Source organism: Cebidichthys violaceus, unplaced genomic scaffold (assembly GCF_023349555.1).
Source record: "Cebidichthys violaceus isolate CVI_PGR_0920_01 unplaced genomic scaffold, fCebVio1.0.p SCAF_24, whole genome shotgun sequence".
In the NCBI taxonomy this organism is placed as follows: Eukaryota; Metazoa; Chordata; class Actinopteri; order Perciformes; family Stichaeidae; genus Cebidichthys; species Cebidichthys violaceus.
Genome location: NW_027176417.1, coordinates 6,935,938 through 6,960,056, shown reverse-complemented (window position 1 = coordinate 6,960,056; position 24,119 = coordinate 6,935,938). Strand labels below are relative to the sequence as shown.

Genomic DNA, 24,119 nt, shown 5'->3' with positions numbered 1-24,119 from the left:
TGTGGACCGACGCGTTCATTTGTTTATTTGGTCCGAGGAGTCCGGCGGTCGTATAGGTGGTTGTGTTTGTTTGTCTTGAGGACTCATTCGGCTGCGAGGACACATCTGTCCAGGGTGATGTTTAGTCACAGTCTCTTTCTGAATTCCCAGGTGTGAGCTCACGCTGAGGCCGAGGCCCCGAGTGCCGTCGGGACGCCGCGGTGTGCGTCTAAAAGCAGCGTGGTGTCTGGAGTCTGCAGGGCGCAGAGATCAGGGTGTTACGTGATGCAAGCTGAGGTGAGTTTTGAACATTTCTTCTTGCTCCGCACTTAGAAATGTCCTCGATGTTTACGTCTTGTCATCAAGCTACAAGACTGACGATTTTCTGTAACACACACCTTTGCAAAAACACACGTTTGCACGTTGTCAGGTAAAAACAAAATGTCAACATTTACAACTGCACGACCATAAATTTAATTTAATTGTTTTTCAAAATATTTTCAGAATTTTGGAAAGGTTTGCAGGGTTGTTCTCTAACTTGCATTCTAAATTTTAAGATTTGACCTTATGTAGGCATGCACACGTTGGTAAACAGTGCATCTTCATGTACACATACATGCACAGAGTCATGCAAACAGACTTGGCTCCGCTCGCCTCAGCAGTTACATAAATGTAGTCCTCTCTGTTGTAATTTGTGGCCTCAGTGGGTTTTTTGTGTTTTTCTTTTTTTTTTTTTAATGTGATGTTTATCCCTGCAAACACAGCAAACAGATTCTGTGAGAGCAACGACAGCCGTGAAAAGCATCGGCGAGCACAGCAGGTACTCCTGAGCTCCGCTGTAACAAATACCTCTTAAAGACTCTTATTTAAATGCCCCATCTGCTTTGACAGGTGCTGTTTGAAATCTAACCCCACGGGGGACAACCTTGTAACTTTTTACGCGCCTCTTTGTAACCGCGCAAGGAAAAACAACGGGGAGCGATCTCTTTTGTCAACCCGTCGCACTTTGAAAAAAATATACTGTAGAAAAGGAGTGTGTGTGTGTGTGTGTGTGTGTGTGTGTGTGTGTGTGTGTGTGTGGTGTGAGGGGGGTGTGATGCTGATGCCTTGGAAAAACTTTATCTCAAAGATTTCTCTCCATGTGGTTACTTTCTACTCTCTCCATCACCAACACACACACACACACACACACACACACACACACACACACACACACACACACACACAGAGAGAGAGCATAATAGTGAAGATCATTCCTTTCTGTTTGTGTTTGTCACTCCTCCTGTAAAAGCCTGATTTGATAAACATGATCCGCCCGTTGGATTATGACTAATAAAGCAGCCCTACCTGCTTTCCTCTGCATTCTCCACGAAGATGAATTACCCGTTTAATAAATAATGACATGCAGTACGCAATGACAATTACCTGACTTATTTTTCATTTGGGGAAGGGTGGGTGGGTGGGTGGGGGGGGGGTTGGATGGAAGACACCTTCCGCTGTCACGGATGGCGGAGCGTCGACTGCACGCTTTAAGCTTTAATTACCTTGTTGTTTTTGTCCCTCCGTCACGCTGGCCCCTGCACTCAATCATACTGCTGCCACGGCTCCACTCCAGAGACCCCCCCTCAGTCCACTGCAACACATTAAGAATCGATTAATAAACAACATTAATATCTTTTTTTCCCTTTTGTCCCTCTCTTGTCCTGTGTTTTTCCCCCCTTTTGTTCTCTAAAATGACGCCTTTTTCTTTATTAAATCTCCTTGTCGGTCCTTGTCATCAGGCTTTGTTCGCTGTTAAAGGTTCACCAAAAAGCATTGCATTTAATTGCCCACCACCCTTGATTGCAAGCTTGTCGGGGTGTGTGTGTGTGTGTGTGTGTGTGTGTGTGTGTGTGTGTGTGTGTGTGTGTGTGTGTGTGTGTGTGTGCGCTCAAGAGAGGCCGCCGCCATTAGAGCCTCCTGAAGGATAATTGCTATCAGTGTAATGATCACAGCGCTTTCATGTATCGGGCTCCTCCATCTTCCAGATATGTGCCATTAAGAGCAAGGTTGTCTTTGTTGCTGCTCATGCTTGGACATAGGCCAACCCCCCCCCTACACAACAACAACACACACACACACACACACACACACACACACACACACACACACACACACACACACACACACACTGTTGAAGCTTTAGACATATTTCTAATATGCCAAGATATTCTCCTCTGGGGGGGGAACAGAGAAGACGGTTGTGCGTTATCTCATCAGTGGCACAGGCCTGCATCATCAAGGTAACATCAATAATTTATGGCGTCATTGTCGAGCCGTCATCTGCAGCTGAAAAGCCATTACCGCGGTGAATTAAAATCAATTAAGGGATGTCGCAGGAACGTAACTCCTGAGCCAGGTACGGCGGATTTCTATTTATTTTTTTCTTCCCCCAAAAACGTTGTCATGTTGAGACACTGCTGTGGCGGAGAAGTGACACCAGTGAACTTCACGTGAGAGATGGAAGTCTTAATTGTATTATTTTCCAACATTCGGAATGCAAGAGCTCTCAGAGAAAACAAAAGCAAGCAAGAAGGAGGAAAAAAAAGCACTAGCCAGACATCTTGGCATCTGTTACCATTAATTTACTGCTCACTGCTTTCAATGTGATTTCCTCCCATATGTTTCAGATGTGTCTTTGCCTTCGCCCCCTGAAAACAAACGGCTTTTTCTCTGAATTATTCACTCCAGCTAACCCCCCCCCCCCCCTCCTTCAACACACACATACACAAAGGCACACACTGAAATACACATCCTTAAAAGCACCATAAACAATTCATCCGCGGCTTTATCATTAAAAGATGTCACACTGACTTTTCATGAAAGATACTCTAGGATCGTGGTCCACATGTTGTGTTCAGCCTTGTAGCAGAAGAAAGGCACAGGCACACACTTACACAAACACACATGAAAGTGACAAACACACACACAGACACGATTAAGGATCTTGCACATCCTGACACACACACACCTAAACACAGTTTATGTGATCACATGCACGCAAATCGATTTACACTGAAAAAGAAAAACGTGATATTTTGACTCACTTAAACGCATGAAATCAAGTCTAAAATGCACGTAAATAGAAAACACTGACCCAAGCGCACACGCATAAATCTTCCATTATAACAATTTGACAGGATGTGTTTTTTTCCTGGACCTTGTAGCCGGTTCCATTTCCCATCAGATAAGCCCCAGGTGTGTCTTCTTACGCCCTAATATGTTTAGTCTGAACTCCCTCCTGAACACAATCTACTGCGATGGCTCACAATGAAGCAGGAACCGTCCCCGGTAGCCGGTGGCCGATAACAGACTCCGCCGTAACGGCTCTCCATTGTTGTGAAAACACAATAGTGTTTTCGGCCGTGCCACTCCGACGGCCACGCCGGCCGAGCCCGACCTGCCTTTGAAGTTCCCTTTCGGTCTCGGATGCCCTCGTGGAGCCACCAGCTCTGACTGAATGATTGATGGCGAGTGAGCGAGTGAGACCGCAGAGAGTGAAATATAGATTTTAGAGACCGTGACTTGCTACAGAAAATGCAGGAGGTGGCTCTAAGCGGAGAGACGCATGCTGTGGACCAGTTAGACCTTCTGTTTAACCTCTTTGTGCATATTGTGTGGGTGCAAAAGCTTCCAAGTAAAGTCAGTTTAAAGCATTCTTTGTCACGCACTCCCTTCTTTTAACATCAGCTGATAGGCTGGCGGTATTTTGGGAAACAAAAACTGCAACTTTTGTACTAAATTCCAGTCTGATTACACCCGTTAACTCTAATTTGTTTACTGTTATGGATCAATTGAATTAAAGGAATAACAACGCATTAGTGTAGTGTTTATCTTTTTACATTTTCCGGCTCTAAATCATAAAAACCCTGATTGGCTTCAGGTTTCTCTCCCCTGCTGTTTACAAAACTACATTAGAGCTCACAGACTCGTGGCCTTACAGGCTAACAGCTGACAGCTAATGAGCTCGACCGGCATCACCGTGTCTCAGAGAAAGACATTTCAGCTCACTGCGACCGACACGTTTTGCAACACGAGGGAAATGCAAAGAAGATTATTGCTGTTTAACATCTTTTGAAAAACAAAATGCTTGTATCCTGCTCTGTTGGCATTCATTTATTGACATTTTCTTTGTGTGTTGTGAAGATATCAGCGTCTGTGGTTTAAGGGAGCTCTTGGCATGCAAACATTTTTGTTTACCGTCGGTCCAAATCACATGTCTGCGATGCAACATCGTCTCTCAAACTTTCCGGAATGATGACGCACCTCAATTAATATCAATCCAAATAAACAACACAAGAGCGTCTTTGTTGGTTGGGACTTTCCACCAAGTGGTTGGTCATGGGGACAGATTCACCAGCCATAAATTAACACCAGAGATAACAGGTGACCAAAGCACGAGACAAATGCTATTCGGTTTGCTCAGAACTTGTTTCCACACCAATAAATTAAAAGAGAAATAAACAAGAAAAGGTTTTATTAAAGTCAACTGAAAAAAACAGACAAATAAAATAGTGAGACGGAAGTTAAGCAGACTGCACGAAATACAAGTAGGGTCAATGAAAAGCAAGAAACAAACTGATCTTTAACTATTTTCTAATTTACTTTATTTTAGGAAAATCTGTCTGACTGGACATTTATCTTTATTGATGTATCTCAGTTTAGTCAAGACGTTTTAGCCAAGTTGAATGTATTAGTTGTACTATAGTTTATTCTTTGTTCTTGTTTGAGGAAATTAAAATAGAATAAGCAACAATACTTTACTCCAGTTTAAAGTCTGGTTTACTCTGGTCAAAGGAAGTAAAGCACCTAAAGTTAAGTATAACTTTATAATTTGATCCTAATCTACGGTTCTCCTTTTAGTGCGGTTAGTTTTTCGATTGTAATCTATTCCTTTCTAACTGTACAGGGTGTTCGTTGTCGTAGTACAGGTTGAAGTTTCCGTCTCCACAGACAGACAAACTGTCCCCAGTGTCTCTGACTTCATCATCCATCCAGACAGACGGCCCTAATGGGGAAAAATGGACATTTCTTCTCTCCTTCTTTTTTGTCTTGTTTTTGGTTCGAGTGCCGTCGACGTGAGCGGCACAGAGACGTCTGGAGGGGCAGATGATGTCATTTATTGATAAGCTGACGGCCTGTCCGCCAGCAGAAGGACCACGTCCTCGACTTATCCGCCCATTTACCGTCACTGCTCACGGCCGTATCAAACAAATGGAGGAACGAGCAAACAGAGTTCAGATCTGATTTTCTTCGATTGGAAACAGAGCGTTTTCGGCGCAGTGAGTCATCGCGCGCGCGGCCCACTTCCTTTTGATGTGCGGCACAGAAATGATACAAATTGCATTTTGCCCCTGTGAAATACAATAAGCGCTTGGCGTGATGGAGAACATATTCATTTATTAGCGTGGAGCTTTAAGCGAAGGGCTCCCATCCTTATCTGAAGGGAGTCATCAGCTTCATTTTTTGATAAAAACCAAAAAGGGGAGAGGCGGCGATCCCTCTGTGACTCAAAGTGGTCTGATTTACTGACAAGCCGAGATCAAGATGAGGATTGACTCAGGAAACAAGATTGAGGAAATAGAATCATATATATATATATTCCTTTAATTATAATATACAGGCAGGCGTTTCCTTTAGAACATGATGGATGTCATTGCTCATTTTATTCAGTTTGTCTGAACTTGTTTGGATTAACTTTGTAAGTTAGCGTTCTGTACATACCGTAGTAACGGTTTCTTCAACTTTTGGCACAAATGTCCACTTGGACTCGAGATAAAGTGACATTTTGGACAGACATGGACGTAAACTGTGAGACGGTAATTCTAGTTTATTTCCGTAATACTTGTAAGAGATGTAAAACACACTTGATTATTGGCTGTAGTCGCCATAAACCAGCTTAATTCCCACTGGGAACATGTGCGAACAGTTAGATTTGGTTTTATATTGTCGAGTAGCAGCAGATTAACCGCTGCTGCTGCTGTCTGACATCTATTTTATGAAGGGCATGAGCTCGTCCATAGTTGTGGTCATCAGCCCAACTTCTCCACGCCTCCCCTAGGCGCTTGGATATTCCCCATTTGCTAATCACAGACGCATTTAAACATCCAATCAATTATTTCCCCTACTTCGTTTGTTTGAGATCATTAATTACAAACAAATCCGAGAGGCGTTGAGAGAACGCTCCTCGCTGACCCGGAACGGCTTTCCTCCCGGCCTCGGTCAGCGAATGGTGGTCGCAAAAAGAAGTTAAGGTTTTGACCTCAACTTCTGCCCCCCCCCCCCCTCCATTACTGCAATTTGATCCGGAATCCGTCTGGAGGCCAGAGGTTGTTCACGGGTCACAGCCTTCAGGAAGCCACGGCGAAGTCACTTTGTTGATGAGGGTGTTGTTGTAGGAATGTGTTTTTCAATGTTCTTGACTTCCAAGATTACTTTGATTCACAAAATGTCCACGTTTGGGGCCACATCAGTATCCGATACCGTGCGTCAATAATGTACGGATGATATCGATCCGGACTGTTTTTATTTTGTGGTCGCTGCACAATCGCAACCAGCATGATCCGTCTACAGAAACCTAAAACGTTTTACGCTGAGAGAGCCTAACCACGAGCCTCTTATAGATCACGATCAGTCAGAGCACAAGTTTTAGTGGCTTTAGCATCAGAACATCAGTCCCATGATGTAAAACGAGGGTCAGGCACTCAGACCCTGAGCCCCTTCATGTGCAGGACACTCACACCACCCTGTGATCCCCACCGGGGCCCCCGGGCTCGCTGAAATGCGGGTTTTGAATTTGCTTTGGACGTCTGAAAACAGGTGCATGCCGTAAACGAGACCAGATAGTCATTTACAGAAATCTGGTGCCCGAACCAGGCGCTCCCTCTGCTGTGTGAAAAATGACCTCATCCACTCAGAGATGTTCGATAGATGGGCAGATAGACGGAGAAGCGAGCGCACGCTTTGCTTTGACCCAAGGTAAATATAATGTGACAGGCCGTTCCCTGGAGATTGTGTAATTGTATTTCCACATTGTCACGTCAAAGTCGGGCCGATTCCCCCGAAGCGTCTGCAGACAGATGTGCAGCGCTGCATATTTTAAAGGCGACAAAACTCAATCTTGCATCGTTTTACAGTATTTTTCTGTTTCGACTCAACCCCCTCCTCCAACATCTACATCCTGCAGCATCCGGTCACGTCACGGTTCAGCAGTGTTCACCTCTGGGCTCAGTGCGGTGCGGACACCGTGCGCTCCGCAGAGCCCTCCTCTCTTCCTTATTGAGGAAGCTGGTGCAAAGTGAAGTCTAGTGTGTGTGTGTGTGTGTCGTACAGTAGATGTGGTCGTACAGTACACAGCCTGGAGGCCAGAATTACAACAATGCACGGTCAGCGTTCTTAGAAATTGTGATTTATAAACCTTTAGTTTAATCATTTCAGATGCCATTGAGATGCCAAATCTCATTTATGAAGAAGATATACGAGGCATTAATGAACACTTGAGATGCTTTGCCTCAGAATCTAAGATAAGAGAGAAAGCAGGTCTGCACAGCAGCTATTAAGAGCGCTGACCCTTAAAAAATCTATTTCAAACAATGAAAATAAAGTGGGATTCTGTACGTATCTTTTGTCCAACATGGAGCGAGTGAGCACTTTGAAGCGTCTGTTTTTGAGTTTGAGTATTCAGGCCGCTGTGTGTGTGTGTGTGTGTGTGTGTGTGTGTGTGTGTGTGTGTGTGTGTGTGTGTGTGTGTGTGTGTGTGTCTGTGTCTGTGTCTGTGTGTGTGTGTGTGTGTGTGTGTGTGTGTGTGTGTGAGAGAGAGAGAGAGAGAGAGAGACTCAGAGGTACGTCGACCCTCGGTGGCCTGAATACAACGGCAGATGTTGGCTATTTTACCCCGGCCTCCATCATACATTCAACTTGTTTCATTATTTTTTTTTCGTTTTGGAAGTTGTCTGAAGGGAATCCATTTTGACAGAAAAGCCTGTAATTAAGTGCATTGGTTTGCCCTCTCGCTAAGCTAATGGCTTTATTTTGACAGTGTTAATTGTCATAATTGTCAGAATGGTACCTCTGACACTCGGCTCGGAGATGTCGGCGAGGAATTGTTGCGCATTGATGAAAGCGTTGTCATACATACTTCATCTCAACGAGCTAATGCGGCCTGCGTCTTGCCTCTCCCCGTCGAGCCTTATGGGACGCTGCAGCGTCGGCTTTCTAATTGCCTCTAATGAAACGCCAGCGAGGGAGGTGATCTACTCCTATTTAGATCTCAGTCTTTAAAGAGAGACGGAGAGACAGATGGAAATGAATAGACGGAGAGAAAAGAGATGGAGGGAGTGAAAGAAGGAGTGTTGCGTACACCCTGATGTTGAGACTGGGGGGGGGGGGTAGAAAGAACAGAGTACAGTAAAAGAAACGGAGGAAGAATGGTCTGGGGAGAATGAGCGGCATCAAGGGGAAAACAGACCTTTTTAGATACAGATAACGAATGCATGCTAATTAAGGCTTAACCCCCTCTCAAAGTAGCGCTGTGTAACTTGACACTGATATGATTTCTCAGTGAAGTGCTGCAGGGCGGCCTGGCTGTTTGTGCACGTTAGTTTTGTGTTGTAATGGAGGTGTTCGGACAGCAGATGGTGCTGTGCGCGGCCCTGCCGGTCCACTCTGTAGCGCGCCACAAGTACAGACGGGTTTCTGCTTCAAGGGGTCCGTTTCCAAATGTTTATCCCAATGTGTGACACCTCCTTCTGCAAAACGCCTCTCAAGTAATTAAAACGCTGGAAAGAAAGTATGAAGGAAGCAGCCATGTAGAAATACGACGACGACGGGTTTTGTATCTCAAGGAGGAAAAAATAATGCAAATGTCAAACCGCAGCTCTTGATACATTAATTTTACATCTTTTCTACGAAACCTTGATTGCAGAGACATTTCATGTTGAATTTGAGGCTGATCGACTTTGACATTTTTTATTTTTTATTTTTTTGACGAAAAAGTTGCACAAAATGAGATCACAAAAAGGTGGTAAAGCCTTTTAGATGAATCACAACAATGCCTCCCTTCTCAGAATAAAAAGGTAAAAGTATAGTATTTCACAAAAAAAGGAAAGATTAGAAAAATAAATATGAATAATAAACCTAATTTCAAGTACAGAATGAAGTGTTTTCTCATAACCGTATCATCATAACAATCATGTTGTGACCTCCTCGGCTCCAGAAATATTTAGTAATGAACTTGAAGTACTGATCTTTGTCTCGGCACAACTCGTAGATGTAGAAATGGCTCAACCAATTGCCACAGAGGTGGAAACCAAAACCGAGAACCCAGAGGAAGAGTCATCTCTGACTTCACTGCAATAATCCAAGTGCAATTATTGCAGCAGCCGCAACAACAACAACAACAACAACAACAGGGTCACAGAACAGATAATGTGCACTGGAAGTTCAAAGGCAACGATTTAGATGAAACTGTGCGCGTGTGCTGGTAAACAGCGCCCGGATTATCCGGAGGAGGAAAATGGAAGGAGAGGCGAAACGAGACGTAGATGGAGAGTGGTTCCTCGGAGAGATCCTCTCTCCTCAGCTCAGGTCCAGATAAGAGAATTATGGCACGGCAAGGAGAGTTGACAGAGCTCGCTAAGTCTGTTTATTAGCAAGCGCACTTCATTAGAGACCAAGATCAGGTCGATAACCACCCCTCCCCCTCCTCCTGGTAGTGAGTAAATAGGCATCAGTGCTCCATCGTGGCTCCACTTTTTGTTTTTTGGAAACCTCTCTCCGACCTGGATGAGACTCGTAATCGCTCTTTAAATGGCGACAAAGTGTCAAGAGCAGCAGGAGAAAGGCTAAAGGGAACCCAAAAAAAAAGCACCACCGAGGGGCTTTTTTTTTTGTGAAAGATTGATAAATATGGTGGAATCTCAATTAGGCGTCGAGCACGAATGCAGATATTAAAAATTTGGTCAAGAATCTAATTAGCTGGAGGTAATTAAACAGTCTCACACAGGGTCATTAATCTTTCCCGTGGACCTTTGATGTTTTGCATACTGTCTTGCAAGTCATTAATAAAATTCATAACGCTTTTCTTTGTGGTGTTTTATCATGGCCGTTTCTACCCCCCCTCCTTTTCTTTTTTTTCCTCCTCCTTACCCCCCCTTCCCTGTGTCCTCCCTCCTCCCTCCTCCACTCTTCCCTGTAAGAGAGCCCAGTGCAAGTGTCAACACATCACAAGGGCCTCTCCTCTTGAGTTAATTTACTTTTTGTGCATATTACATTTTAAAGTTGCACGCACTGCGACCCCTCCCACCCCAGCATGCTTCACCCCCTCCTCCACCACCACCACCACCACCACTTTTTCTTTCCCTCTTTTTTTTTCTTTTTTTTTTTTTTTTTGAGAGCACAATTACAGCGGCAGATCAAATTAAATTCTTCTGCAAGCACAGCTCATTTGGAGTGTAAAACATTCCTCGGCAGTGTGCAGTCGAGTGTGCGGCGTGTCAGCGCCTCGCAAGAAGGGAAGAGAAGAAAACAGAATTGTGTGGCCATTGTGTCCCCCGTAATTAAATCCCCACAATCAGTCCATCTTAAATCAGTCACGCCGTAAATATGAAAAGGGACCGGGATGAGCTTGAGTACTTACTTGGCCGTCAACACAGCAGGGTAATATATGTTATGTAAATGTGTCGGAGATTATAACGCCGCAGACTGACACGGCAACATCGCCGACGTAAATATGATGGTTAAAAAAAAAAAAACAACTGTGTGCGGACGTGTTGTGTGTCTGAATAGGTACACATGTGTGTGTGTGTGTGTGTGTGTGTGTGTGTGTGTGTTTGGAAAAAGTGCATTTGTATGTGCGTGTACAGACAAACTATAATTGACAAACAAATGTGTGTATGAATGCAGTGTGAATGATTTGAATAAGTGTGTGTGTGTGTGTGTGTGTGTGTGTGTGTGTGTGTGTGTGTGTGTGCTGTTGAGTATGTGTAAATATGTGTGTGAGAAAGGGAGTGTGTGGCTGATAGTGTGAAGTCAGCCGTGTGTGTTCTTTGTATAAATGTCTGCGCGTGTGTGTGTGTGTGTGTGTGTGTGTGTGTGTGTGTAGATACCATATATGTACACTGTGTGGAGCTTTGTGTGTGTGTGCACCAACGTGAGCAAATAGACGATATGTGGTGCGTGTGTCCCATAGCTTCCTGTGTGTTTGCTAACATGTTTGTGTGACAGAAATAGTCCCCACCGTGTGTGTGTGTGTGTGTGTGTGTGTGTGTGTGTGTGTGTGTGTGTGTGTGTGTGTGTGTGTGTGTGTGTGTGTGTGTGTGTGTGTGTGTGTTGGAGAGCATGCAGGCACGTTGAGTGTGAGTGTGAGTGAGTGACATTAATGCACAGCTATCATGGTGAGCGTGTAAGTGTTGCTGAACCCCAGGAGGACACGGCTCAAACACTGACAGCTGAGAGTGGCTCTGAACAAAAACAAAATGCATTACTTAGTCCGCTCGCTAAAACAAATCCAAATACCAGTTTTGACTGTTTTTTTTTTTCTTCTTCTTCTTTTTGCTGAAATGGAATGTGTTTATTTGGGAAGCAGAAAGGATTGCACCAGTGTCTCTGTTACTTAAACCCATGTTAGTTATCAAGATAACATGTTTTATTTGAACCTTTTGTACGTTCGGACATCGATGATGGAAGACTTAGAGATAAGTAAAGCATAATGTTCCAAGCGGTCACACATCCCGTCTGATTTCTACCAGCGTCTCTGTTATTACCGTACGTTCTCCAATCAGGCTAGAGCCCAAACAAAGGAGTCTGAAATATTCACCGGAGGTTTGACGGCATCGCAAAAGTGAAGACCGGTCCCCCGCCTCGCGTCGTACTCAACCAAACCTGCTCTTCTCCTTTTCAAACAGATACACTCTTCTTCATCATCATCAATTACAACCTGTTCAAATTTGCCGTTATTTGGTGTTAAGCTACTGCAGATAAAACTCAACGATTCCTGCAGATGTTTCACATTAAAAGCGTGCAAAGGAAGAGACGGTGCTCTTTGAGCTGCTGGATCCGTTAATGTGAAACATCTGTGCAGGAATTGTTGAATGTCGTTGACGGTGGCGTGGAATGCCTTGATAGTTGTTATAGTAATGAAATGGACATTTTTAATTAGCGTAAATATATTAAGACGACGGCAACAAAAGCCCATAATGTACACTCGGTATTCTGTTTATTAGATGCACCTAATTAAAAATAATGCCGTATGAAGAAACAACTCCCAGCCCACTGGAGGTTAAGGTTGTTGGAGAGGTGTTCTTATGGTTATTCTGGAGGATGTTTGTGGTTCTGCAGGATTTTACATGATATGATACAGAGGGATGTTAGTACGATTTGAATTATTTACAAATTCAGCATTATTTTGTTAAAAGTTTGGCTCCTTATGGTGATCTCCTGTTCACATGCTCCAATCTAATAGTGCATGTTCACCAGAAGAGGCTTTGACAATATTTGGCCCCAATTAAGCCGCTGTGCACAAATTTAGCAGATGGAGGGGGGGCACAAACTTTCATATTATACTTTGGCTCAGAGGTTTCTCTCTCATTGCCCCAGTCAAGAGAAATTTGGATGAGATGGCACACTGTGCGCCTAATTAGCTGAGGAGCTCTTCGAAAAAAAAATCTCTGTGTGTCCATCGCTCACAGAGAATCCACACAATGTTCATCATGAGAGCAGAAAAGTTTCTTCTTTTTAAAAACACACTGTCACACTAGTCCTGAGTCAGTAGTCTCAGTACGGTATTTTAGCTGAGGTGGTTTAACTGTTGATGTCATAGCTTAAAGCCTGACTCAATATATTCACATTAAGCTTCATAAATTAGTGTTGAGACCAGCCTTATTTGGTCCTTCTGAAATATTGCAATAACTGATCCGACATGAAAGGTGTTAAAGGACTGCATAGTGTTCGGGACAAAGCAGTTTAAGGTTTGACGTACCTCGATAAGCTGGATGAGGCTGAGGCTGCTACGTAATTCTAATGATAGTCACCAAATATCAAATTGTAGGAGAAGCAACAACATCCCAAAATATCAGGGTGCACACTGTGTACAAGGTGTACAACACAGAATTAATTATGCTTCTTTGCTTTGAAGGGGAAAAAAAGCCACTTCTTGTGTTTCTGGATATTTTTAGTTCAGTCCCCTCCATGCATGCAGACAAACACATACAGAGACATGTTTATGTAATGCATCCCATCATGTTTTACTGTTCCATCTTCTGCAATTATAGCACAGTCAAACTCATTGTTTGTTACATTCTTTGACCCCTTTTGTTTGTCTTTAACCACTTTATTTGCAATAATTAAACAATAACCCTCTGAACCTTAAAATCAAGTCTCCAAAACGATAAAAAAAATCTGAATTTAATTCTGTAGTAGGCTGACAACTTCTTCTGCTCATGAAAACATAAAGTCCTCGTGATGTTCTGTGGTCTCTCATTCAAACACACTCGGTGTAGTTGTACCGGCAGTCACTCACACAGAAAGCTCTGCCTCCGCCAAAGACATGCTAATAAAACATTTAACCCTGTGATGCTAAGAGTAGACGGCGATGCCAGGCGTGCCAGCTCCTCCTCCTCCCGCTCCTCAGTCGCAGAGGTCATACGAGGAGCAGCTGGCCATGGGAGAAGCACTCGAGTCTGCAACCATTATATCATTTCCTGTTCTGCTTCCTGTCGACCCCAGCTGCCAGAAGAGAGGGAAAAAAATCCCCTTATTGGGCAATTTCCACAGGGCAAAGGAGGGTAAACCAAGGGGGAGCGTTTAAAAGTTCTTAATATGGAGGAAACAAAACATGACGGCGATGGGAAAAGGGCAGAGAAAATACAAGGAAGTCAAAGGTAAAAAGGAAACCTTTGTGCGCAGTGTTTCTAGATACAAGCGAGCGGCTTCAGTGTAGCGAGATAATCCGAAAAGAGTTGCCTTTCATCCTCACTTGTACCTTTTCAACCAGCTGGTATTTATGTGGAAAGCGCACACACACACACACACACACACACACACACACACACACACACACACACACACACACACACACACACACACACACACACACACACACACACACACCCGGGGCCCTCTCTGTGTCATCCTCCCTCCTTCCTGGAGATGGGAAAATGAAGTGGTGTCCTGCTAAATATAAACTGGCGAACAGAGGGGCGGCGGTCCTCGCATTTCAAACGCTATTCGCTCACCTGATAAAACGAGAGCGCAGGCAGATAAAATGATTTTGAGTGGGAGCACAATGGCGGAGGTGCTTATGTTAATCCTGACACTTCTTTTAAAAGAAAAAAGAAAAAAAAGCGGCAAATAAGATAAGCTCCTGCCTCAAGGTAACGGGGGGGGGGGGGGGGGGGGGGGTGTGAACGATTCCTCCCTCACTGAATCCTCGTCCAAGTTTGTGTCACAGCATTTATTTGCATAATTCACACCTACTCCCCGCTTTCCCACCCAACAAACAATGCCCTCCCCCTGCAGGGCACATGCTCACATATTGGACCTGCACTTTTAAAAAAAAATATGTCCGAGAGGAGGGAATAACCTCATTGGTTAGGGGAACCTCAGGGGGTGGAGCTTAAGAGGCAGGCCTCGTAGCGTTGTGCCGCAGCCCTGTGATGTAAGAGATGTTAACTTTTAATTCTGCTGATAGAGTGTCTGGCTTCAGGTTCAGTGTTCGTCTTGTTCCAACTCTTCAGTAAAGAGACTCGGGGAAATGTTCAGACCCCGTATGTTTTACACGTTCAATCAAAAGGAAAAAAATACTTATATTATATTATATTTGCTGTTTTCATCAAAGTCAAAATTAGCACACTTTTTAATCTGATGTTGGACTGAAATAGTTTCTTTTTAGCTCCTTGCATTAAGCATGAGCTCATCCAGTAATGCTTCTAAATGTGTCTCTGACTGAAACGCAAACAGACTTGAAAGACGTTTGTGCGGCGTTCTCCTCACCTTGTTTGAAGAGGTTATGTAACCGCCGGGACGTGATTTGTTTTGTGCTTTGAGACTCCTGACGCCCGTGTTTTGCTTCCTCCTTTGCTGTCATGTTTTAGGAACCCCAGGAGAGGGGCTCTCCGGGGATCTACGGTAACTCGCTGAGGAGGTGGCAGCAGCCCGCCAGGTATTTCACCACACAAAGACTGTTTGTTTTCTTTCACATGGACTATTTTCGTCTGTCTATCTTTGTTTCTTTCTTCTCTCTGTTTAACTCACAGCGTCAGAATTTCCTTTTAATTCTTTGTGTTAAATTCTCTTTCTCTCTTCCTCCCATTTTAATAAGATGGGTTGGAGGGAGATTTTATTATTATTTTGTTTTTAGCTCCGCCAACGGTCTTGTAACTAGCATAATTAAACGTGCTTGTTAACAATGGCAGCTAATGAGCAATACAACAGTATTAACAATAGCAGCTGATTAGACAAAGACAGGCTGATACAGCTTAGCGGAGAGCTCACAGTTGGGGTTTCTCTACCTGGAGACACCTGTCCTCTGATGCCTTTCAGCACATGGAGAAGAAATTACTTGGAGCGTAATTGTAATAATTGTAGCATCGCATCCTTTTGTCTCTCAGAGGTAAGAATGGTGCTTTTGGTGCTTGGCAGCTTCGTGGCAGTTAATCATCTTTTCTTACTTTTCTGTGTTTTCAGTGCTGCATGCACCGATGCAGTAAAACAAGTATTTTCTATTCAGACTCTGAAAAATGAATAATGTTTGTGTCACAAATCCCGATGTGAGTCACAGGAATACATGTCAAAATGAAGCTGCATGTGTCACATGCGGTCGGGAGTCATCTCACTCAAACCTACCGCACCTCATTTTGAAATCTTTATTCATCCGTCTCTTTTCTCTTCCACGTTCACGTTGCTTCAGTGTTTGCACCTGGGAGCCGCCCGGCACAACCGCGGCCCTCTGCCGCCGGCCACCGGGAGCTGAACCCGAGCAATTTGGGGGCATTCAAGCATTTAGGCCTGCAACGTATTGATATAATTGACACGGACAACGTATTGTCCCTGGAAGACGAGCGCGCGGGCCTGAGGAGACACACGGCAGTACTGCAGCACTACAGTGAGACCTCGATAAGGAAGTGGCTGTGAATAACCAGGTCACGTGTCGTTTGATTATTACTAACACGATACAAACACACAGTTGTAGGTTTTAAATCTACATAATAGTTTTTATCAAATTAGACTTTAGTTTGGACGTCATGGAGGATATTAAAGATATTAAACTAGCGTTTGTAGTCGAAAAGCATGTTTGCTAAAATAAAACGATCAATAACAAGGAAATGAGAAGTTATTTCATTATCCGGTTCATTTGCAGACAACGTGTGGATTATTAAAGGGTCTACTTTATGACGCGTCATGAAGCCGTAGCTTGATATTGATCACTTGTTACATGTTGGCGTCGATGTAGTCCTTAAACACGGCAGAGTCCAGTATGCAAACCAACTTCACGTTATCAGAGAGACGGTTATTGTGGATTCAAACCCAGGAGCTGTTGTGCAGCAAAGCGAGAAAACCACTTAGATACCATTATGTAGCAGTTTGTTCATACTGTGTGTGTTACACTTACACAGAAGCACCGTAGAGGTTATATACACCATGCTTTTCCCCCCTCTTTGATATGGAGACTAGGGACCTTTTGAGTGATACAATAGTGCCTTTACACGGAGGAACAGCAAACTGACACACCGTAAAGTACTTCTGAAAAGCCCTCAAAATACGCCGCGAGTCGGCGGGAAATGAAGGAGGCTACAGATAAGAGTCGACTTGTAAAACATAATTATATTTCCGTCGCCGGGGTGCGCAGCCGTTGAAAGGAATGCATTTAACCTGTGATTCATGCATGGAGAGAAGTTGTCGAGGGGAGGAGAAGAAAAAAAAAAAAGAGAGAACAGCAGTTAAATTGTGGAGGTAAGAAGCCTTGAATAAAGTGTAGCTAAGGTCACACCATCTTATGAGAATAATTTGATTCGCTGCTAGTCTCCTCTCCTGCAGGCTTCCTCTACAGGGAACAGGATTATATCTCGCTACTTGTTCTGCCCCCAAAGGATGGGGAAAGGTCTAGTGGTATTAAAATCCTGTGAGCAGGTCTGGGCCTGAATCACTCCACACAGAACGAGGGAAAGGTTGAACTGTCCACTTTTGTTTCGTGCCACAACACTAAAACCCATTTCCTGCTTCTTTTTCTTTTAACTATGCACTTGATTGAAACGGGATTCATTCATTCATAATTGCTCCCCCAAGGAGAGGTCAGCTTCCTGCTGGCTCTTGTTTAAATTAATTCACAAAGGGTTCATTTGACTTGGGAGGAAAGTACAGATGAGTATCAACACTTTTGTATATCAAGGAATATTGAGTTTTTTTTTTTTTTACAGTGAAAAGTAAAAACAAGGTCCGATCACATGATAAGCTGGGTTTGTCTTGCCCTCACTGAACGTATTGCTTACCTCCTCGGCTTCCGTCTATTTGAGCGCGACAGTAAACAGAAGTGTTGTTTGGCTTGCAGGAGAGGGAGAGGTTTCCCCCCCGCTGACTGATATTCTGCTGCCGAGTGAGAAATCACATCCGGTTCTTTTTGTGCTGGCAGGATATCAAAGCAGACGGGCGTTGATACACATTCCTGTCTCTTCCTTTACCCACTTTATTCACGAGAGCAGTTACTCCCTCACACTGCCTTATCCTTGTCTTTGAGCTGCTTATATTTGTTTTTTTATTGGTTAAAGGCTCAATCATTTGAACTAAAAGATATTATTATCCTCTTCGGTTCATGGTAGCAGCAAATATGAATCTACATATGATGTTCTTTATAAATCACCTGAATCTTTCTTCCTCTTTTCTGCGCTGATTAAATAAAGAAAATGACAAAAAAAACAAATCTTTAGATTTGTTGTTTATTTGTCTTATGATTTCCAACAAAGTACAATATTTACAGGCAGGTTATTTTCAGGTAAAGCATCACAGCTGGACTTGATTATGAGTCGCCCTCTCCGACAAATGTGTGAGTCCTTCCAATCAGGCAGATTTACAGTACTTGAACTGACGCTCCATCTGGATCGCCTCCACTAAGCAGGTTGGCATCATTTGAATCAGGGGAGCTGCTACTGTCTGCCAATCTTTATACGTAAGGAGAACTTGTTATTCAAATTTATTCAGGACTTATTTTGTTACCTAAAATACATGTGCATCGCAAGTGAAGCGCATTGTTCTGACTGTGAGTGGAGAAGTGAACATTGGGGACCTTTTGAAGTGCGTTTGAGGTCTGTCAGTCTATCCTGAAGAGATATTATTGGCACTGTCTGGTACAATATCTGTGAGCTAGATGTGAAAGATCAGAGCGATATCTAGCCTTGTGGGATTTTCCATCTCCGTTGGGACTTCAAATCGAGGTTAACCTCTATAGCTGTCACCTTCATCTGCCCCCCCCCCCCCCCCACTCCTCCTCCTCTTCCCAGTGCTCTGAACTCTTCCTGCCAGAGAGTTTCTGCTTAAACCGCAGAGTGCCACCCAAGTTGGCCAAAGTGTACTCGCAGTCGGATCAAAGTCGTTTATTCTTTGGCTCGGCGAGTGTGAAAGGTGATAACATTGCTTCGCGGGTCCTCCGGCGCTTCGCTCTGCGGTCTGGGCAGCGCCGTTTGCCCCACACCAGCTCCCCGTCTGGAGGCAGAAGAGGCATCCTAAGCCTGAGCGCCGCGTTTCTTTTCTGCAAATTGTAATTAAAAGGGAATAATCATTTCTCAGCGGTCGCAGTCCAAACAAACAGACTGACAGCTCTCTTCTTTTTTTTTTTTTCTTTTTTTTTCCATTCAGTGAAGGCCCACAGTTGATATCTCCCTGGTGGCTTTTTTTTTTTTTCCCAGTGTCTTTCTGAAGCTGCCACTTCTTGGTGTTATTATCTTTGTCTCCAGCCCTGGCCCTTCGTGCCTGTGCTGGCACTGTTGGCGCTGGCCTTGCCCCTGCTGCCATCCCTCTGTTCCACGCTCAACTTTTCCTCGCCACATGAAAGTGGCTGCCCGCTGAGAGAGCCGACCACGTGGCCTGGACCGTACCTTTCGCTCCCAAACTTTCCTGACCTAATTAGCAGCAAATTAAATCGGACAGGATGCATTCATTATTAATTTCCCGGGTTGCGAGTGTTGAAATAGACATTTGGACGAAGAGAGAGAGAGAGAGAGAGGGAGAGAGAGAGAGAGAGAGGAGAGAGAGAGAGGAGAGAGAGAGAGAGAGAGAGAGAGAGAGAGAGAGAGAGAGAGAGAGAGAGAGAGAGAGAGAGAGAGCTGTGAGGTTGAATTAGAGGCTCTCTGACTCTCCCTCCCGGTCTTGGACTTCATTTGAATGCGGTGCACGGTGTTAGCAGAGCAACACTGAAACACAATGCAAGTTAATCAATGCACTTTGCATGCAACTGTGTTCCCTTTCTCTCTCTCTCTCTCTCTCTCTCTCTCTCTCTCGGTAGCTTTGGATGTGCAGCCTGCCAAAAAAAAAACCTCCCTCTCATCGGTTTCATGCCTGTCCTCTCCTCCTGCTGCTGTTAACCTAAAACACGGCTTCTTACTCAACAATATATGAGTAAATAATGAATTCAGACATCCAGTCTGATGCCTCCAATACACGGTGAGACATGTGTGGAGACGTGTGGATTGTAATCTGTGAAAGACTCTTATGGCGTGAGTTTCAAAGAGTTATTTAAAATATAAATGCATATAAATTGTTTCTGCTGCCTTGAATTGAAGTTAATGCGAGTTTAATGTTTCCCAGCAGAGATTTTGATATTCAGCAGATTTGATGACTTGTAACAGCATTTAAAACATAAAGATGTAATTGTTCATTTGGATTTAAATAACTTCCTACTTGCACGTTGAGTACTTTTGAGAACTGCTACGGCTGTTTTGCATCTTGTTGGCAAGTTTTTAATGTCAGCCTGGGTAAGGGATGCTAGTAGAATTATTAAATCTATGAAAATGATTTAACTTCTAGAATTTGTAAGATGTCCTAAAGTATCATATTCTCGTCAATAGTAAAAACACATCGGTAAAGTCAGACCGGAGCAGAGATCGGCTTTAGGTGAAATTGCCGATCAAGAGCGCTCGCCGTCGCTGTCTGCTGTCTGTTTGGAGAGAACAGAGCTGCGTCGAGGCCTTTGAGTCTCGCTCTGGTTTCTGACGGAGCTGCAGGTCCTCGGTCTGTAGATCAGTGGTGGGCTTGTGAAACGCTGCCAGCGGCTACCTCCTGTGGTGGACGAGAAGAGAGCTGTTGACTTCCCAAGTGCTGCTGCTCTGTGATCCTTGAGGGTGGGTAGTGGTGGTTTGGTGGAGGGTTAGTAAAAGGTAGAAACGGAAAGAAAAATGCTTCATGCATCACCAAATACTTAGCTAATAGAGGGATTCATTTTAAAGTCTGTGGTCAGACAGCATGCATTCGTGTGTGTGCTTTGAGGAATTTTGAGGAACAAAAATAAAAACCAGACGTCAAGCAGAGGAGGAGAGCGAAGGTCAGGAGAGCTTTGGCAGACTGCAGGATAGACTAATTAAAAGCTTTTGAGTTTGGACTGAAATACAAATGTAAATGACTGCACTCTGGGGTACATTAAGACTTTGGAGATGTGTGTAATTGATTGGACTTGACTTTGTAGTACGAAGAGCACCCTTTGACTTCCATAAGAGAGAAAACAATCAACAAACCTTGTTTTATTCACCCGGTGTCTGTTTATTACTGCTCGTGGCTGCAATGAGTCTGAGTTTGAGTGTCACTTTTAATTGTTGTAATGCTGAAGATCCAGACTCTTTCCGTTCTTCTTCTCCGTCACTGTCTCCTCCTGCAGAAATGGAAGTATCGAAGTGCCAACCATAACTGTAATCTTCTACAGAGCTGCTGATATCCAGTCTGTTGTGGGAATTATTGGGTTGGAAGATTTAAATCGTATCCTCCGTTCAGGCATCCAAAGTTGCAGTAATGCAGCAAGCTTGTGGTCCGACTTCCAGATGGTTCTATCTGCTGAATTCTCTCGGTCCATTTCGATAATGTTGTTTTGAGAATATATTTGTCTGTCGTGGTTGTGTTTTCAGTGTGTTTTCAACCTGGACACGTTGTGTTTCGATGTTAAAGTCCTCCTTCCCTGGACATTAGTTTAGTTTATGAAACTAGTGGACATAATGTGTGACGCAAATGGGGAATTCCTCATTTTTATGTGTTTGCATGTGGGGCATGTAACAAGATTCATTTTCTCCTCGTAATGCATTTCATCTTTCCTCGTTTCCTCTGTGCTAGTGACCCATATTAGCCCAAAAAGGAGTGATCTGACTACAAAGACAAAAATCTGGCTTTGCTAAAATCTGGCTTTGCAACACAGATTTTGACTTTAAAAGTGGTACTTAGATGAAGGTTTATAGCATTTTTAAATCCCTAAAATGCATGGTCCTTTGATCTGATTTCACAGACGATGAATAACTTGTTTTATTGTTTCAATAAATGCTTTTGGTTAAGACGTTTACTGTCTGAGAAACGGTGTGAAAAGCACTGCTGCAAACCTGAGCGACGCCGCGCGTCGAACATCAATGCACATTTCTGTGAAAGTGGCAAACGCATCAAAGCAGCGGAGGTGTCACGCAGGCTGAGAGGTAAAAGATTCTCCAAGTCATCAAATGAGAGTTGGATTCAAACACGGTACACAGTCTGAGTGCAGCAAAACCGAGAGAAGAAAGAGACATAGGGAGCGATATGTAAAAGAGAAGAGATCAACCGTACAGTCATGTCATAGCCCAAGGCAAAGAGCTGCAGATGTAACAAAGACTGGGCCTGCGATTGTCAAGAGGCATGGATAATGATAGCTTTGCATGTAGGGTACAAGGCAAACATCAAGGCCATGCACATCGCAGTGCAGGACTTTAAAGGCTGTGGCGAGAAACGGGGCCATGGGAGCGAAGATGGCCCCAATATGGCCCCCAGTGGCTCCCCCTGTGATGGCAGGGGCAGGTGACTGGGAACAAAGCAAATTGGACGGCTACAGCGCGGAGTCAGTGTCAGGCCTCGTCGCTCTCTCTTTATTTTAAGGGGTGTTGAAAACTTTTCTTCTTCTTCTTCTTCTCCTCCTCTTTTGTTTGTTTGATCCTCCCTGTCCCCGAGCAGGCGTCACGCCAACTCCTTCTCTTCTGAGTGGACGCGCCGGAGCGGCCGCACGCAACACTGCAAATGAGAACACGCAGTGCGGTGTGGAATGAATCCATATGTGGATCTGTATTGTTGGATTTCTCTTTATGTTCTAGTACAACACCCACATGTCGGTATGACGACAAGTCCTCCGAAGCCAGCTCTGTGATTAAGGATCAATGACGTTAAGGCACAGCGTGGAGGATTTGGTGACATCTAGTGGTGGGACTGCAGATCGCAACCGACTGAATATCCCTCTCCTCTCTCCTCCCTCTGCAAGACTGCGGTAACGTAATGACGCCGCTCTCCTCGCTCCTCCAGGTCCACATACCTGGATATCAATGTGACGGTATTGGAGGGTTGACTAATGAGATTTCTGATGAGTAATAATCAGACCTGTGGATATAATGACAGATCATAGAACAGGGCGGTAAGACCAGAGCGATGTTTGTCTGCTGCTTTCATTAACTCAACATATAACATGACTGGATATATTGAAATTAAAACTGTTTTTCCTGCACATTTGGCCCAGGAAGTATGTTTGCTCTCTTCACAGTCGGTGCATTGCTCGCTATATCATAGACTTCAGGAGCAATTAATGAAATTATGATAGAGAGCTGGAGTTAGTTCAGGCAAGCGTGCAGCATTTCCCCTCTGAGTATTTATGTCTTGATTTTGTGTGTATTTTGGTAAAGAGTGCAACTTTTCACTTGGCGGGACTCCTCTTAATGACCGTTGGCTGCCAAATGCTTCTTCAGAAGTCATAAACATCATTTTTCCACAGCCTGTTCCTTGAATATGCACCACAAAAATAACCATCTAAACTTTATTCTGTGTCCAATCCAATTATGAATACTTTGAAAAGTTCATCAGTAATTGCCAAAGCACTGTGCTCTTCAGTCAGGGCTGCTGAAGGGCACAGTAACGTCTTTTTAAACTCTTAGACGCAGACCAGTGTTACGCGGCGGTCTGTGGACGATCCCGTCTGTTATAAGACCCTCTATGGAGACCTACAGATGCTTTACGCCACGTTTTCAGTTTTGATCTTTTATGAAAATTGGTGTGTCATTTTTAGGGGGAGGTTTTAGATGCGTTGTAAATATTTGTATAAGGTTCTAATGACATTTAAATGACTATATTTCTACTTGTAGTGTGGACCTGCTTCCCATTATAAGTGAAGCTGTTTAAATGCTTTTTAAACCACAGTTATGAGGTCTCTGCACGGCTTAGGTCACCTGATCAACGCTGTGATTTTGAAGATTTAAACTTCACTGCTAAGTAATGATGCATTTCTTCCTCAACACGAGGAGCTTATCTGATACTAGAAGCTCCAGTAGCTAGACATGGGATGGGATAATCCATTTGTGATTCCTCTTTGAACAGTGTGTTTATCTTTAATTCAGGATCAGCACGCCATAAAAACAAGAATGTAGGTACAAGAGGCTGTTGCTGGAGGGGGGGGTTTGTGAAATGATTCCCCAAGAGACCACAACGGTCACGACAAAGACGCCTGAGCCCAATGCCACTGGAAGCCACAGTGCTCTTCCTCCCTCATCTGCGGAGGGGATGAAGGCTCCAGCCAGCAGGAGGGGGTCCAGCGTGACTCCCAGCAGGGGGTCCCTGTTCACCCCCCCGGGGCCCGCGGTTGATGTGGCTACTGATGGTTAAAGCTCAAGCGACGACCGAGGCCTTGTCGGCTAGACGGGACGCTGACGAGACGTCTGGCCTCTCGCGTGTCTCGCTCAAAGGTTAAGCACACGATTACGGGCGTCTCGCTGACTTCAGCGACGGCGACGGCCTGTGGCGTTCTCTCCGTGATTAGACCCACTCATGAATCTTTGAGAGCTGGATGCACACGAGGTTGTTAGTGGGGACCGAACCCTCAGAGTACGGTGTGTGGCGGTGGCTGTATAGGTATAGCA

The 24,119-nt window shown here is 44.3% G+C and overlaps 1 long non-coding RNA gene across 1 annotated transcript; it reads left to right on the top strand.

The window, feature by feature from the left end:
- Positions 1–231: 231 nt before the first annotated feature.
- Positions 232–22,391, top strand: LOC137878828 (uncharacterized). Its single transcript, XR_011103658.1, has 3 exons — positions 232–276; positions 15,108–15,175; positions 22,314–22,391. It is a non-coding gene; the product is annotated as an uncharacterized lncRNA (long non-coding RNA).
- The last annotated feature ends 1,728 nt before the right edge of the window (positions 22,392–24,119 follow it).